The sequence below is a fragment of the Triticum dicoccoides genome, chromosome 3A (assembly GCF_002162155.2).
Source record: "Triticum dicoccoides isolate Atlit2015 ecotype Zavitan chromosome 3A, WEW_v2.0, whole genome shotgun sequence".
Taxonomy (NCBI): Eukaryota; Viridiplantae; Streptophyta; class Magnoliopsida; order Poales; family Poaceae; genus Triticum; species Triticum dicoccoides.
In genome coordinates, this window is record NC_041384.1 from 43,057,777 (window position 1) to 43,074,706 (window position 16,930).

At 44.2% G+C, this 16,930-nt stretch overlaps 1 long non-coding RNA gene across 4 annotated transcripts; it reads right to left on the reverse strand.

Annotated features, from left to right (window-relative positions):
* Positions 1–7,330: 7,330 nt before the first annotated feature.
* Positions 7,331–12,099, reverse strand: LOC119266944. Of its 4 annotated transcripts, none has more exons than XR_005132238.1 (10): positions 11,813–12,099; positions 11,596–11,728; positions 11,271–11,309; positions 11,090–11,190; positions 10,907–10,985; positions 10,523–10,636; positions 9,824–9,915; positions 9,270–9,736; positions 7,610–8,804; positions 7,331–7,516 (listed from the first exon to the last, which is right to left on the reverse strand). It is a non-coding gene; the product is annotated as an uncharacterized LOC119266944 (long non-coding RNA). The 4 variants fall into 4 exon arrangements; XR_005132236.1 differs by having other exon boundaries at positions 9,824–10,092; XR_005132237.1 differs by having other exon boundaries at positions 7,332–7,516; positions 9,270–9,313; positions 9,575–9,736; positions 9,824–10,636.
* Between the last annotated feature and the right edge of the window lie 4,831 nt (positions 12,100–16,930).

Below are 16,930 nucleotides of genomic sequence, written 5' to 3' on the forward strand. Positions count from 1 at the left end.
TCGGTCTACATTTAGGCCTGAGGGAGCCACACGTGAGGGGGAGTGTTGACGTATAATGTGCTGCCTAGTCTCTTCCATCAAATCGGTTTTTTGGTTGCATTGGCTAGAGCATGCACTTCTACAGTTTTCAATAAGTTGCTTTATAATTCATTTATCTCCTAAGATGTCCTTATTGTATCAACCTAAACTGTAAATCTATTGATAGTTTATTATTGAAGCGGGAGTACATTTGCAGTTAGTTGCCCCGTGGTAGGACCAACTATGGTTCTAACTAACGAAAAAGAATATTCAAAAAACCTAGAAGATTATGCAATTAGTTGGATCATTTGTGTTTGAAAAAAAATAGTTTGCTAGTTCTAGGATCTTTTGAGACATCTCTATCGTGTGTATGCTTGGTTTCTTCTTAGGACGGTTTCTCAAATATTTCTCATGGAGTGCTCGAGATTCTTATAGATGGTTTCTTCTTTGGCATGAAGATAATTCTAGGTACTTCTTATGTGTCCTTGCGAGGCTACCACAAGGCCCACCCACAATAAGCCAATTGTCGATCCAACAATGCTGCCAACATTCATTCCTATGTCCTTTTTATATTATATGCTTTCTAATTCCTACAATGTTAAGAGGTTCTTGTGTTTTATTATTAGTGTATTGAGTGTGTGTTAATAATGAGAAAATTGATAGCTTTAAACCCTCTAGGGCTTGTGGCAAGGGGAATCCCGATCCCCTTATATTTTTTTGCTATGCTCCGAGGGGCTAACAACATTATCGACTCATGCACTGAGGGGATAACCTTCTATTTGTTGATGATTCCTTAATTTTGATGGAAGCCAATATAAAAAAATGTTTCATTCTTAAATGATGTCCTGATTTATATCGTACGGCTTCTGGACAATTGGTGTCTGTGGAGAAAACTAACATATTTTCAGCCCCAACACTGATGTTAATATGAAGGCTCGGTCTGTGCAGTTCTTAATACCATGACACAAGCTTTAAATGGTAAATATCTCTCCCCATAATATTTGGTTAGATGTGGACCCAGTGGCCATTATCCCCATGTTTGTAAACAATGCAACCATTCTGTTAATTGAATAAAGGAGGTTTTGAAGTGTAAAAAGGGCTCTTAAAGGGATATGCTTCTGGGCATAGTACTAGAGCTAGCGGTCATGCAGCACGACCTGCTCGGGATGGGCTTATTGAGCACAAAGGGCGCCCCATCTCTCACGACAGTACGAATGAGAACGTTGCCCATGGACAGCCGCTTGTAGGCATGGACATTTTGTATTTATTAAATGTCATTTCCGAATCCGAATGAGCGCATTTGCTTGAACCCTGCATCACAGGATAACAACAGAGGACAGTGATCCGACATCTCAGAGCCTAGAGGCTGAAGGAGACAGCTCGGGAACGCAGCATCCCAGCCATGGCTGGAGAGGACTCTGTCTGGATTCATCATGGTACTCACCGCCTACTCGTTGCTCCATGTGTAATGCCGGCCATGCAGGTAAAGATCTTTCAGCTCCGGGTTATGAAGGAATGTCCTGAAAGCTGCCATGCGGCGGCGATTGATGTTGCTATTTTTCTTGTTGGCAACACGGGCGATGAGACTAAAAGTGCCCACAAGAATGCATAGTACGTCGGGAGAAACATCAAACACCTGCTCTTTCGAATCCTCGGACAGAGAGAGAAAGCTTCGCATCCTCCTAAGGTCTATATCACCAAACACCCCCTCAGTCGCAATAAAGTTCTATCTAGTTACAAGGTTGGAGAATTACAAACGTCCTTGTTCCAAGCCAAAATATAGTGAGCTTCACCATGGTACTCACCGACTTGGAGATGATAGGCTTTCTGGACTGCATCATGAGTTCATGACACCATTGCCACTCCCGAAGCGCGAAGCCAATGTGCAACCAGAACAAACTGTACCAGAGGGGCCAGGGCAGATACCCGGTGTAAGTTGTAACCGGTAGCTGGGAGCACGGCAAGTAGTGCGTCCAGCTGCCGCCACATTTCGCGTGCTGGGCGCTCCCTTTTGATTTTGTTTTTTTATTTTCTACACGCGTTTTCGGGTTTTAGATGAGGGTCTTTTTGGCTTTTTGGTTTTCGTTTGGTTTTTCCTAGGTTATGATGAAGCTCAATTTATTTATTTTGCGTGGAAAACGAATGTGCTTCCACGAGAATCACAAATTTGATTTCGTGAGAGGCACAGTTCTGCTTCTAGGGGAAAAAATGTGCTTCCACAATGAACACAAATTTGCTTCTCGGAGAAGCCCGGTCTGCGTCGGTTTCTCGTCCTCTTGTTGGCGGGTGTTGGTGCGGGCCGGTGTCATCTGGCCGGAGCACTACCCGAGCGTTGGGCGTAGCGGCATGGTGGGCGACGGAGGCGGTGGTGGCCATGGTTACCTTGTTTCCACTTGCGGTGAGGGTCGTAGCACCGTGGGTTGCGGCGGCGCCCCGGGTCCTTGTGCAACACGGGCGTTGACCTCTCCTGGTGAGCTTCCTAGGTGGCGGGTGGTGGCTGATCTGGCCCCTCTCGTCGATCGACGGGCAGCTAGTGGCAGCCTCATGCCGACATCGGGATGAGCCGTGGTGGGGCGACAAGAGGTTGTCATGTGGGGAGGGTAGCAGGAGAGATGGGGGCTAAGACAAGGGGTATGGCCTCCCGTCACCAGCGCAGAGGCGCCGGAAATGGAAGTGTTCCACTCCTCCTCCTTCCTCTTTCCCCGACATGGTACCTCATGACGCCGGATCTGACCTTCTTCGGGTCAGGCCGGTTGTTGGCGGTTCCAACAGGGTAGAGGTGTGCCGGTAGATGCAAAGCACATGCCTTTGGGTGCTCTCAAAGGTGTCTGGTGCATGGCGGCGGCCCTGGTGGTTGGAGTAGCGCGGTGCTCCTAGGTGGAGCGCGTGGCTTAGGTGTTGGCTGGCTTCCATGGTCATGTTGGCGACGTGAAGGCTAGGTTCGCCGTGTCATGGCGGTTGTGTGAGAGATCTTATGGTTGGCCTCATCTTGATCGGAGGCGGAGCGTCCTTGTCGGAGGTATCCCCTGTCAGGCTTTGTCCATATTGATGGTGATGGCGTCCGTGGCCGTCATACCCCTCTTGAAGGCTCCGTCACGATGACTCTTTGTCCTTCGATTGCTCCAGATGAAGATCTACATCCTTTGGATCGGGCGGTGGCGGCGCCTTCGTGTCGTGCCCTTATTGAAGGCACCGCCTTGGACCCCACATCTCGTCGGCATTTGGCATCGTCTCTTCGCAGTGGCTTTCACGGTTGAGAGCTCCGTTCACTCCATAGTGTTGCTTATTGTACATTTGTTGATTGCTTGGAGTTGTAGGGAGTGGTGTAGCTGAATTTGAGCTCCTATGTATCTAGCCTTGGGTGTGTGCGGGTATTATGATGTCGTGTGTTTGTATCGAGTTGTTTCTTGATCGTTGCTTTACCTGTAAAGCGGGCGAAAGCCTTTTTTTGGTAAAAGGGAACGTGAAGAAAAAACCGTGCTTCAGGCTTCTGTATTTTCCTCTTTTTTTCATCATTCTTTTTTCTGTTGTCAGTTTTTCCGGTTTTCATTCTTTTATCTTTTTTGTATTTTTTTTGTTTTTTCTTTGGTTTTAGTTTTTTTGTGTAATTTTTTTCGTTGAAACCTTTTAACATGGGTTCTAGTTTCGTAGATCTCCGGGCGAAAAATTCAACGGTGAAAACCGTTTGGAATTTAGATGCACGGTTCAAGAGATAAAACCACTCTCGAGTTGTCACAAGTGATGCGAATGCAGCGATTTCGGGAGTGACCTTTATAAGGGGTGATCTTTAACTAGTGATTTCGGGACGAAACTCATAGACGGATGGGCTGGATGTCTGGCCCAGGACTTGGAGCAGAAATCATATTGGGTGCCACCGCCACAGGGGATGGCCTATCAGGAGGTGCTTCGAGGTGAGCTCGGGTGGGTCGCATAATATTGATGCATATGTACTACAACTATCATACTGTAAGCAAGAATCAAATGGCTTAGGACGTGCTTTGGCCAACTGGCACCTGCTGCCTCGCCACCTCGCCCTTCTACCCGACGCGTGACTGATGCCGGCTTCCTGCGTGCACGCAATATTTCCTTTTCGGTCGGGTGATAATTGCAAATATAAAATTGTACTTGCCTTTTAATTATTCAACATTTTGCCTGGCTTAAGAGTAGCTGATATTCAAACTTGCTTCTTAAAATCTTGCCCATTTCAACACGGCATGAATCACATGATCCCATATTATTAACAAACAAAAGTAGAGCCTAAGCTAAGGATGGAGGAACTTTGCATCTTTCAACCGTTTCCTTTGTAAGTATGTTGCCAGTCGTATTACGTCTGGTTGATGGTTTTGTTAATCTAAATTTATTTACTGGGAAAATATAGATGAAAAAGGTGCTTGCAAGTGCTACTGATGCTTGTTACACAGGATCAAGTTCACAAGCGACTCGGTCAGCAGGTTGACAATACAGACATTTGGCGATACAATTCACATTCATGAGAAATGTCTAACAGCTCCCGAGTGCCCCTACACCCTCATGAACAGTAAATTCATATAAAATTGAAAAAAAATTCAAAAACTTTCAGGTGTGTGCAGGACCCCACATCTCGTCGGCGTTTGGCATCGTCTCTTCGCGGTGGCTTTCACGGTTGAGAGCTCCGTTTACTCCATAGTGTTGCTTATTGTAAATTTGTTGATTGCTTGGAGTTGTAGGGAGTGGTGTAGCTGAATTTGAGCTCCTATGTATCTAGCCTTGGGTGTGTGCGGGTATTATGATGTCATGTGTTTGTATCGGGTTGTTTCTTGATCGTTGCTTTACCTGTAAAGCGTGCGAAAGCCTTTTTTTTGGTAAAAGGGATCATGAAGAAAAAATCGTGCTTGCGGCTTCTGTATTTTCTTCTTTTTCATCATTCTTTCTTTGGTTGTCAGTTTTTCCGGTTTTCGTTCTTTTATCTTTGTTGTATTATTTTTTTGGTTTTTTCTTCGGTTTTAGTTTTTTTGTGTAATTTTTTTCTTTGAAACCTTTTAACATGTGATCTAGTATCGTAGATCTCCGGGCGAAAAATTCAACGGCGAAAACCGTTCGGGATTTAGATGAACGGTTCAAGAGATAAAACCACTCTCAAGTTGTCACAAGTGATGCAAATGCAGTGATTTCAGGAGTGACCTTTGTAAGGGGTGATCCTTGGCATTTCCTATTTGGCCCTATTTGGCGCCACAGGCGCCAGTTAACATGCATTTTTGTTAACCGGCGCCCGTGGCGTTCATAAATGGGCTGGCCCATCTAGGTGCCGGTTGACGACTTGTTTTTTGAAAATTCTATGAACTTTTTTAAAAATTTCAAAAAAAAATTCAGATTGATGAACTTTTTGAAATATCGAAGAACCTTTTTTAGATTTATGAACTTTTTTTTAGTTCAATGAACTTTTTTCTAAAAATACATGAACTTTCTATGAACTTTTTTCAAATTTAATGAACTTTCTAAAAAATTAATGAACTTTTGCTAAATTGGATGAACTTTTTTTCAATTTGAATGAACTTTTTTTCAAATAGATGAACTTTTTTTGAAATTGGTGAACCGTTTTTAACGATATGAACTTTTTTTCAAATGATGAACCTTTTTTCTTTAAATCTGTAAACCTTTTTTATTTTACATTTTTATTTTCGTAATGGAAAATAGAAAAAATGCGGCAGTACGCTAGTGGGCCGGCCCATGCTAGCAGCGCTGCAGGCGCCAGATCGTTAACGGGCGCCTGTAGCGCTGCATAGGAGCTCCCGTGATCCTTAAACTAGTGATTTCGGGACGAAACTCACAGACGGATGGGCTGGACGTTTGGCCCAGGACTTGGAGCATAAATCACATTGGGTGCCACCGCCACAGGGGATGGCCTATCAGCATGAGGTGCTTCGAGGTGACGCTAGGTCATTGGGTCGCATAATATGATGCATATTTACTAGCTACTAGTAGAACGCCCGTGCGTTGCTGCGGGCTTTTGAAACTGAATTATGATGTTAATAGCGGATTCTATGGCCATGTGTTGCTACGGGCTTTTGAAAAGAAGTTAAGATGCTAATGATGGAGCTAGCTAAAATAACCGAGAACAATGTCATCTCAGCTAACACGACAATCAGCTAACACACTTCATACTCTCAAATCCTCCACAAATGTCCACGGACGCGCCCGGTCGATGACCGAACAAGAGAGAAGGAAAAAAGGTGACACAACCACACCCCTCATACCATCCCTAATGTCCTATACGTCCGGGTTGTCCGCAAACCCTCTATTGACACCATATATGGAGAGGATATGTGGGCTCGCGGACACGGTCCATCTTTCTTTCTTTTCTTTCTTCCTCTTCATCTCCACCAATAACATGCAAGTGAGGGAGAAAATGTGAAACATGACTGCATGCACAGACAAAAAATGGCTCAGAACGGATACAATCAGACACTGACCAGGCGCATCCATGGATGTCTAGGGGGCGGATTTGGTAAATCCAGCTATAGATGATCTCTTCTTGACAACTAAATAAAACATGTTTTTTATTCCATAACATCATGAATACGATCCGACGGATACCTAACCCAAGTTTTATATATAACTTATTCGCACAACCCTCCTCCGCTAGCCAATGAGCGGATCCATAAGCCAAGCATCTCACCATGCCACCATATACCCCCTCCCTTGATCGCATGTACTTCTTTACCTCAGCGATAGGGCTATAGATTGAACTATCAATTTCTGAGCTTCTTAACTTAGAAGCCACCGTTTCTTGAGTCCGTCTTCAGGATAAGCTTTGCCACTTCCAGTTCACGTGTAAGCTAAGCAGCCCATCGACACGTCTAGAGTTAAGCAAATTCAGGGTCCATGGTGAAGGAGAAAAAATGGCATGTGCCCCCGCCCGGAGAAAATATTTTTGAACCAACCAATAGTTAAATGGTTAGGATAGTGGTGGTACCGACCATATGTGAGTGCATGTGTGTACTGATGGCGTGCATACTGTTAGCCATATTTCTTTAAACTTCTATCAAGACACAGAAATTCAAATACAGACACATCAAAAAAAATCTGGAGTTCGTGGGCTTTTCTCATTCCCCGCCGGTCGGTTTTTCACGGGGAGTACTAATGCACACTTCCTAATATCTCAACGATCCAACCTTGTAGACATGAGACTGTCCAAAAAACGTATTTTTTTTACCATTATCACTTAGTTACCTGGAAAAAGATGCCATCTTTTTTTTACAGAATTATGGAATGATTTTTTAAACACTTAATTATACTATTTTCATTATGAATAATGCATTTGCATGTCAAGTCATACAAGTTCGATTGCACACCCGCGAAACATCCAATGAATTCTCAAGATTCAGTTACACACCAATCATGACAGGACCCTAAAATAATCAAAGAGATGTCATGCTTGTTTTGACATAAGCTCACTGGTTGTTGGCCCACATAAACTGGCAACATTCAAATACACCAGACGACCTTCCATTATGGAAATCTGGTAGTAGAGGTGAACATATACAAGGCTATAAATCAAAACGAACAAATCGACTATGATACAAATAAAATGTAAGAAGCTGGAAACACTCACTGCTAGGAAACTGTACAGTGCTACCCATCTTCAATTTGTTCCCCCTCCCTGCATCCCCACACCACCTCCATTTATTCATGTTAATTACGGCACAAGGTGGATGGATCGATGCAAGTGTTCACATACACCGTCATGCATCAATTGGAGATCGGGAATAGAACGGAGTATAACAAAATAAAGATTGTGAGAGAAACTAATTAGATGGGTTTTATGTTTCATGAATGTGCCATGTCCAACTAACATGTTTATTCCATTTTTTCCATCATTTCATTTTCATATGGCGACCAAGATGTTTTTGCTTATCCGTGCCACATATTTTTCCATCCCCACCCTCGAACAAAAATTATCTCTTCTTTCATCATTTATCTTCTTTTGCCGCTTTGTTTTTCATTATGCTCGTCAAACAAGAATTGCCTTGCCATATACCCTTACATATTCTTGCAAGTGGAATAGTTATGGTACCATATCAACGTAAGTTAACCATTTCCAATTCTAAACACCCGTGGAAGAACTTTCGCCTACAAGAAACGCCAAACTAATTAAATAAAAAAAATACCATACCCTATTCAAACGCATAAGAATTACCTGTTAGGCTAAAATTACAGAGAGCATAACTTCTCCCTCGATTCCAAGTTAATTGAAATCCAAAGCAAAACAAAACTATGTATAATGCCCCGATTTGCTACTTAAGACCTATATATGCTGACAAAGAAAATATCATTCTTTGTGCTCTATTTATTACATATAGAATAGTAGAAAAAATATTTGATTCAGAATTAACTTGGTTCAGAATTACAAGATCTTACACAAAGTAAATATCATTCTTTGTGTAATCAAACTATTTGATTCAGAATTACAAGATCATAGGCATTTAATTACAGAACCAACCTGGTTGTGTTGACTATTACTCCCTCCGTACGAAAATACAAAACATTTTTTCAATTCAATTGAACTGAAAAAAAACGTCTTATATTTTGGTACAGAGGAGTATATCTGATCACTTTTGCAACCAAGATCTTCCTGATATACTTTTGCAACCAAGATCTTCCAGATATAAGCACGCACACTTTAAACCAGATCCGCACACCAAATGAAACAACCATTTCTCCCTTTTTCATTCTTCTAGAAATCAAGCAATGGAATTATGATATAAACTGCTCTGTTACCTTTAGATATAGGGTCCTCCTTGAATTAACTACAAAAGAACAACAAGAGAAAATAATTAGATTCTTAGTACATGTCATCTCCAAACCTGCATAAAGCATGAAAATTATTAATTGTACCCAAGAAAAATGTGGGAACATCCTGAATAGTAAACTAAGTAGTAATTAACTATAAATCTAACACCTGGAAGGGTTCTGGTTATATAAAAAGTTACACTCTTATACAATGAGAGCAGATGGGAGCAGGTTTCACATTACATATTTCAGTGGCACGAGAATTATGCAACAAAAATTGAAACTCTTAAGTAGGTGACTGGGCATAGAGTGCATGAAATAAGAAAGACACATGGCCTTCATTAGTATTCATATATTTCGTGTGTATTCGTTGCATATGAATTGGGTATATTATTCCGGCTCTGAGATAAAAACCTATTAAGGATAATTCATAAGGACGAAAACGAAATGTCATAAATTACTGTTTAGGATATGCAACTTACGACAGAGAATTATTTCAACTACCAAGTTCGGTTCCAGTTCCATCCTGCAGCACGAGAAGAGGCAAACAAAAATTGCGTATCAGTAACCATGTGAGAGAGTAGGTATACTTTTTTAAGATTAAACATTATAACAATAACAGCAATGACTTCTAATGCATTCCACATTTCTTGTGCTGACAATTGATCTGTGCTTATTCCCAATAACACGTTCTAGTTAACAAACTGATCTAATTAGTTGAACATGTGTCCCCTTTGCACACAATCAGAAATTCACAATATAGTAAAACCGCAGCAGGCAACACCACGTTAACAAACAGCTGATTTGATTTTGAATCATCTCTACTGAAAATACCATGCAGGTATGCACCAGGTCATAAGCCAATCTTCCTACTGTAAACAAATGACTCCTCCTCCCTGGGCCTCCTGCTCCTCATGTGTGAGGCCGTGCAGCTCATCGAGCTCTTCTCCTGCACATACAGTTTAAGCTTCAGTTCAGTTCAGCTTCAGAAGCAGCAAGAGACAACATGTCGAGTTCACATGTGCAGAGTACATACAAGTGGGTACAGGCTCTTGGGGATCTTGTTCGGACGAGGAAGAGGGCGGCCCCTGTTGAGTATCTCTATCCTCCTTTCACCACAAAGCAAAACTCCAAAAGACACAGAAAAAGGGAGGGGCCAAAAAAATCTCACTCACTGAAGTCTCTTAGCTAATTATTAGAGAAATTAAAAAAGGCCAAAAGGAGGTGTCCATTAAAACGCTAGCAAGTACCACTATATCTAGCTCTCTTTCTCCAGGGCTGCAGAAGAGATGGGCTCCTAACAACCTTCCCCGAAACAACAAAAAACTGAGAACATGAGTAAACATGTGGACTCTGTTACGAAAAAGTATATACGTCGGCGATGGTGATCTGGTGTGAGGAGTGAGCTTTTCCAGCGCTCGGCTAACAAATATTATAGAACTTTTTATCATTTCAAGCATGAGTTCTATTAGAATTCCCGTGTACATATAGAACAATTTCTAACTGTTATTCACCCACATGTTTACCAGAATGTGAAAGAGATAAAAAAGAACTCTTAGAGCTAAAATGAGCTCCAATAATCTAGGCAGTACGCACTTTCGAATTTATTGGTGACTGGAGTATCAGTGATATACTCTTAAAAGGTGCGTACTTTAGTCTAGCATATCAAACATCATCTGCCTCCTAAACATTTAAAAGCAAGTAAAATTTAAGTTTGGGTGCATGGTCTGATTACCTCAGATCCCCCACAATGATTCAGTGCATAACCAAGCCCATGTCTGATTTGATAAATCTTCTACAATTTCTTATCCTTGTTAACTGTGCCTGCCTTGCAACTCTGAACCTTCAACTACAACAACAATCAAAGCTTTGTCCTCAAATTGTTTTCAGTAATTACTGCAGAAATATCAGATGATGAGGCTTGTGCATAACCACTAAATACACAATAAGAAACAGGCCAAAGAAAGCCACCTAGGAGTATGGCAGGATGAACACCTAATTTCACTGGAGCTGGTGCTCAGAACTTGATGAACAGAGACACCACAATGCAGGTCGCAACTCGAAAGAATTGTCTTATGGATTTCACATGTTAAGCAAGCATACCAGAGGCATGGCTTACCTTGAATGCATCTTTGTTAGCCGGTTAGCCCTGTCATCTTCGTCCAGGCGGTTACAGCAAAAATTCCATAACTTTCACCCTGTTCCAATCAACGATAAACAAAGAGAAGATAAGTGTCCAACAGAAATTTTCTAAAGAAATATTTCCAATAGAAAATTGAAAGGAAGTTAGATGTAGACTCACATGTCGTGCGACGTTTCGGTAATGCACACACACACACACAAAACTTGTTGTGTTCCATTCTCGCACCGTCAATGTCCTCTCTCACTAAGATTTTTGAACACCTGGTCAACAACCAAGGTGAGCAACCTAAACCATATGGCGTAACCTGGTTCCTTTTTAACATTTAGACATCGATACATACCTCAGCAATTGTGTATTGGAAGAGGTTGACCTCTTTACCCTGTGAATGAAAGCAAGTGAACAACCAAGATTAGGAAATACAAGAACAGATTGTGCTGTAAAAAATACCGAAAGTTGCTTCACCTCTGAATGATCCAGTAACAATACTAACAAAATTTGTAACTGAACTTGCCTGAATTATGCATCAACATTATTCAGTCCATGCTAAAGTTTGAGATTTCTGCAGTTTTATCTTGACTGAATTACTCCAGTAAGTTGCAGCAAGCATAACATGGAGCATAACTCCAGTAAGTTGCAGTTTTATCTTATCTGAATTACTCCAGTACCTTCCATGGCGACCCAGGAAGTAGCAGAGCAGTGTTCTTCCCTCCTTGTGGCCTGCGCGCATGATGCATCAGGGAGGGCAGCAGCCTGCATGTCCATAGCTGCTGGTGTTGGTGGCCCTTCCATGGCGTCGCCCTGTGTCATGGAGAAGGGGGTCAGAGGAGGGGGGAGAGAAGAGACGTGGGTGGGTCAGAGAGAGAGAAGTGGAGGGATTCATACCCATGGATCCATGGCTGCCTGAGCTTGCTGGCTAGGGATTCGGGTCCTCCGCCGCTGCGGCTGCGTGGTCGTGGAGGAGGACAGCGCTGTGAGGTGAGGAAGAAGGCCCGCTCCTCTACTCCGGCGCGCTCCACATCAAGCGCCGCTGCGAAGCCGGCGTGGACGCACGCGGATCCAGGGAGGTTGGGGGTCGGGCGGCGCCGCGAGTGAGGGAGGAGGTGGGGGCGGGGCGGCGCCGGGAGTGAGGGAGAAGATGGGGGTCGGGAGGCGCCGGGAGTGAGGGAGAAGGTGGGGGCGGGGCGAGCCAGGATCGGGGAAGGAGATGGGGGCGGCCGACACCGGGAGCCGGGGAGGAGGTCGGGGGCTGGCGGCGAAGGGATCTGGAGGGCCGACTCGCTCGCGCGTGCGTGTCGTGGAATTTTTTTCGTGGGTTTTTCTTCGTAGGTGGGAGCATGACGAAAATAAAACGGAGGTGCGAGGATGACGAAAATAAACCAACGAAAATAAACCGCGCAGACTATTCACCAACTGCTCCATTAGGAGTAGAGATTAGAGATTAGAGATTAGAGATTAGAGATTATTTGTTTCCTGAAAATCTATTATTTGTTTCCTAAAGCAAATTGCATTAATGAGAGAGATCCGTTGATTTGGCTAAGGTAGGAAAGAATCTATTATTTGTTTGCTAAAGCAAATTGCATTAATGGGAGAGATCCGTTGATTTGGCTAAGGTAGAAAAGAATTTATTATTTGGATCCGTTGATTTGGCTAAGGTAGAAAAGAATTTATTATTTGTTTGCTAAAGCAAATTGCATTAATGGGAGAGATCCGTTGATTTGGCTAAGGTAGGAAAGAATCTATTATTTGTTTCCTAAAGAAAATTGCATTAATGAAAGAGATTTGTTGATTTGGCTAAGGTAGGCGGTTTTTGCGGTTCGTGGCGGCTCGGTGTGAGGTGGGACGATGTACCAAAAAAACCATGGGAGGTGGGACGAAAAAAAACCTGAGGTGGGAGTTGTCCCTGGTTAACCTATGAAATTTCGTAGATTTTTTTAGAACGAAAAAAAACCAGCGAAGGTGGGACGAAAATTGACCGGCGGAGACTACCAACTGCTCCATTAGAAGTAGAGATCATACTGTAAGCAAGAATCAAATGGCTTAGGACGTGTTTGGCCGACTGGCACCTGCTGCCTCGCCACCTCGCCCTTCTGCCCGACACGTGACTGATTCCGGCTTCCTGCATGCACGCAATATTTCCTTTTTCGGTCGGATGATAATTGCAAATATAAAATTGCACTTGCCTTTTGATTATTCAACATTTTGCCTGGCTTAAAAGTAGCTGATGTTCAAACTTGCTTCTTAAAATCTTGCCCATTTCAACACGGCATGAATCACATGATCCCATATTATTAACAAACAAAAATAGAGCCTAAGCTAAGGATGGAAGAACTTTGCATGTTTCAACCATTTCCTTTGTAAGTATGTTGCCAGTTGTATTACGGCCGGTTGATGGCTTCTAATTTAAATTTATTTACTGGGAAAATATACATGAAAAAGGTGCTTGCAAGTGCTACTAATGCTTGCTACACAGGATCAACTTCACAAGCGACTCGGTCAGCAGGTTGACAATACAGGCATATGGCGATACAATTCACATTAGTCATGAGAAATGTCTAACAGCTCCCGGGTGCCCCTACACCCTCATGAACAGTAAATTCATATAAAATTGAAAAAAATCAAAAACTTTCAGGGATCAAAGATTATCAAAGGTTTGATGTTTATGTAAAGTTTCAGCAACAAATAACCTTTGTGGAGCCCTCATGAAAAAAATCACTGCTAAAAAATGTACATAAACTTTGAACAATGATTCTGTTTTTTTATTTGAGTGCTCTTTGAATGATAATTTTAGCTAAAACTTTGCAACATCATCAAAAGTTTCATGATGTTCGATGTCCCAAAGTTTCAGATTTTTTTGAATTATTTTAAATTTACTATTCATAGAGGGTGTAGGGGCACCCGGGTACTGAAAATCCTATCTCGTTAGTCATAGCGAAACTCTTGCTCAAGAAATTCCAGTAAGTCTGTTCCCTCCTTCCGTTCGTGCCACAACGGATAGCACCAATATGGCTTAGGCACAGGCCACCTGTTAAGGCGAAATCATAAATATGTTCATGAAACATGCCTTATCTGAATCAAGGTCCCACTGAATGCATAACAAATCAAAAATACCTGTTTGGGCTAGGAGCTGTTGTAATATTGTCAGCAGTCCTACACATAAACCAAAAAGTACATAAGTTTTAAAATATTCAAGAATGTCTCAGAATCATGTAAGGTTGACCAGTTCATAGCATCATGCGAAATGGATAAATGCAAAATCAAGTTGAGACTTACAAATTGGCATGTGTTCAGACCAGTGAAAAAACAGCGGGCTATAGCGCCACTAATAGCACGCTAGTGTTCTGAGCAATGTGTACATTGTCTCGCTAATAGCGTATTTTAAAGGCCACGCTATTTTGTCATAGCATGATATTTTTTTCATTGGTTCAGACTAAAAGTAAAATAAAAAAGCAAGATAAACAAACTATTAAATCAAACAGCTAGTATGAATTCTAGGTTGAATTAATTAGTGCTATGCAAATGATACTGTAATATGACGCATATTTACACTACCAGGAAAAGCCTTATAGGTGGCCTCCAATTAGTGACGGGTGATGAAGACATGTACCTAGGGTAGGGACACGGACCTGACCAAAGAGTCCTACCCTAGGACACCCCTAGGAGAAGTCACCTTTCAATCGACTTAAAGGTATCCCACTCGACTGGTTCAAGACACTCGACCAAGAAGCTATCACTCGACCATGAAGCCAACCACTCGACTGCCAGGAGACCTAAAGTCACTCCGCAGGCAAACGGTCGGCTGTTAAGTAGTCTTTATGATCATTATAGCACTTTATTAGGGACATTATCAGAAACGCCCAATCTTAAATGTACCTTAAACCCTGCATTACTGAGGGCAGGAGGGGTCCGACGAACTCTATATAAGCCACCCCCTCCTCAGTATGAAGGGTTCGCACCCCTGTAATCCATACACGCATAATCCAGTCGACCGCCTCCGGGCTCCGAGACGTAGGGCTATTACTTCCTCTGAGAAGGGCCTGAACTCGTAAACCTCGCATGTAACAACTTCCCAATAGCCAAGATCTAGCCTCTCCATATTCACCCCCCTACATCACTGTCAGAGTTAGAACCACGACAGTTGGCGCCCACCGTGGGGCAGCAGTCTTAGCGCCTGATTGGAGAAGTTGCGATTTTTCCGATCCCCTTTGATCATGGTTTCGTGCGGAGTTTTGGTGGAGGGCCGCGAGATCCGTCTCGGCGCGCTCACGTTCATCGCCGATGACTCCGCCTGGCTTCAGGAGGCGCCACTCGACATCGACGCGCTCCCCGTCCGCGGCGCGACGCTTTTCCGCGCATGCGTTTGTGACGTCCTCCTGTGGCAACCGTCGACCCAATATCGGTCGGCCCCCGTATCGTCTCCCCGCTCTGCCTCCCACCGGCGCAAGCGCTCCGGTCGGTCGAGACTTCAGAGGTGGGTGAGACATGCCGTGGCTCGCCAGTCGGCCACCCCGCAAGTCGCGGCGATCGAGCCCGACGAATCCCTCTGCGGTCTGTTAGACCTGTCGACTGGCTCCGCGGAGACCGCATCCGAGTGCGACAGCAGCGATCCAACGGCGGAGGTTCTGGCGGTCGATTGGGACGCACAGTCCTCCTGGTTTCCCTCGCGCTGGTGGAGGCGCGGGTGGGGGCGATCCGTCGCATCCCCACGATGAGTATCTCCCCGAACCTCTCACGTCATCACAACGAGAGGAGTTTCACCGCCGGAACACGGACGCCCTCCGCACCCCTATCGTCGGTGAGTCCCCCGAGGCCCGGGCCTTGGAGGACGCGCGTTTGGCTAATTTGGTCGAGCGCACTCGACTGGAGAATCTCCAGTGAGCACTCGACGAGCGAGCGCGTCAGCGGGCTCCCGAGTCTAGTCGACGCCAGCTCTTCCCGCCGACGCAGGTATATCGAACCCCAGTTCAGAATTTGGCCACTGCGGCCCGTATAGCAGAATAAATTCAGCCCTCCCGGTCGGAGGCTGGCAGGGGCTTGTTACAGATTAGAGCGTTGCTCCGGGCGGCGGGAAACCAGAATTCCGCTGTCTCTCAGTCGCGGGATAGGATCCACAATCGATCTGTCGCAACAGATTGTCACACCCTAGCTAGTCATGCATCAGAGTGTGTGCACCATGTTTAAAATTCCATTTAATTTGAAATGGGGATTTGTGAAACCCTCAGAATCATTTTGAAAATGACCCAAACAAAAATTTCTCCAAAAGGGTCCAAGAAAATGCTCATGTTGCTCTCTGAAAATATTGGACAGAGATAATAATCAAACCAATATTTTTAAGAGCTCATAGGTATTTATTTTGGGCATTTGGAATTAATGCATAAATATTTGCTTTGGAAATATATTAATTATATATATTAATATATGTCCAAATATTATGCCATTATAAAGGAGCTCTGAAATAATATATCTAGCCCCTGCAAAAATTGGCATAAGTTAAATAAATGATTTAATATATTATTTAAATCAAAACAAATGTCAGAAATTAGAAAACAGAAAAAAAATAAAAGGGAGAAGCTTACCTGGGCTCCTCCCTGTGCAGCCCAGCCAGCTCGCCGGCCCAGCCAGCAGCCGGCCCAGCCCACCTCCCTCCTCTGTCGTCTTCGTCCTCGACAGAGGGAGGGGAGTGTGGCCGGCGCGCGCGCGCGCCACCGCGCCACGCCACCTCTCTCCCTGCTTGCCTGCCCTCCCCTCCTCGCTCGATGCCCCGGACGACGCCACGCCTCCCCCCTGCTCCCTCTCACTCGCCCTCGGCTCTTCCCTCCTCTCCCTCGCTCTCTCTCTCACACGGCCGAACACCACCGTCGCCGCCGTTCGCCATAGCAGCCGTCTCCGGCCACCCCTCACTCCCCCGACTAGCTCAGAAGCTCCGCCACAACCCCCTCTTCCTCCCCACCGCTCCACGGGCCTCCGGAAGCCCTGCATCGCCGCCACGTCGCCGTTCCCCTC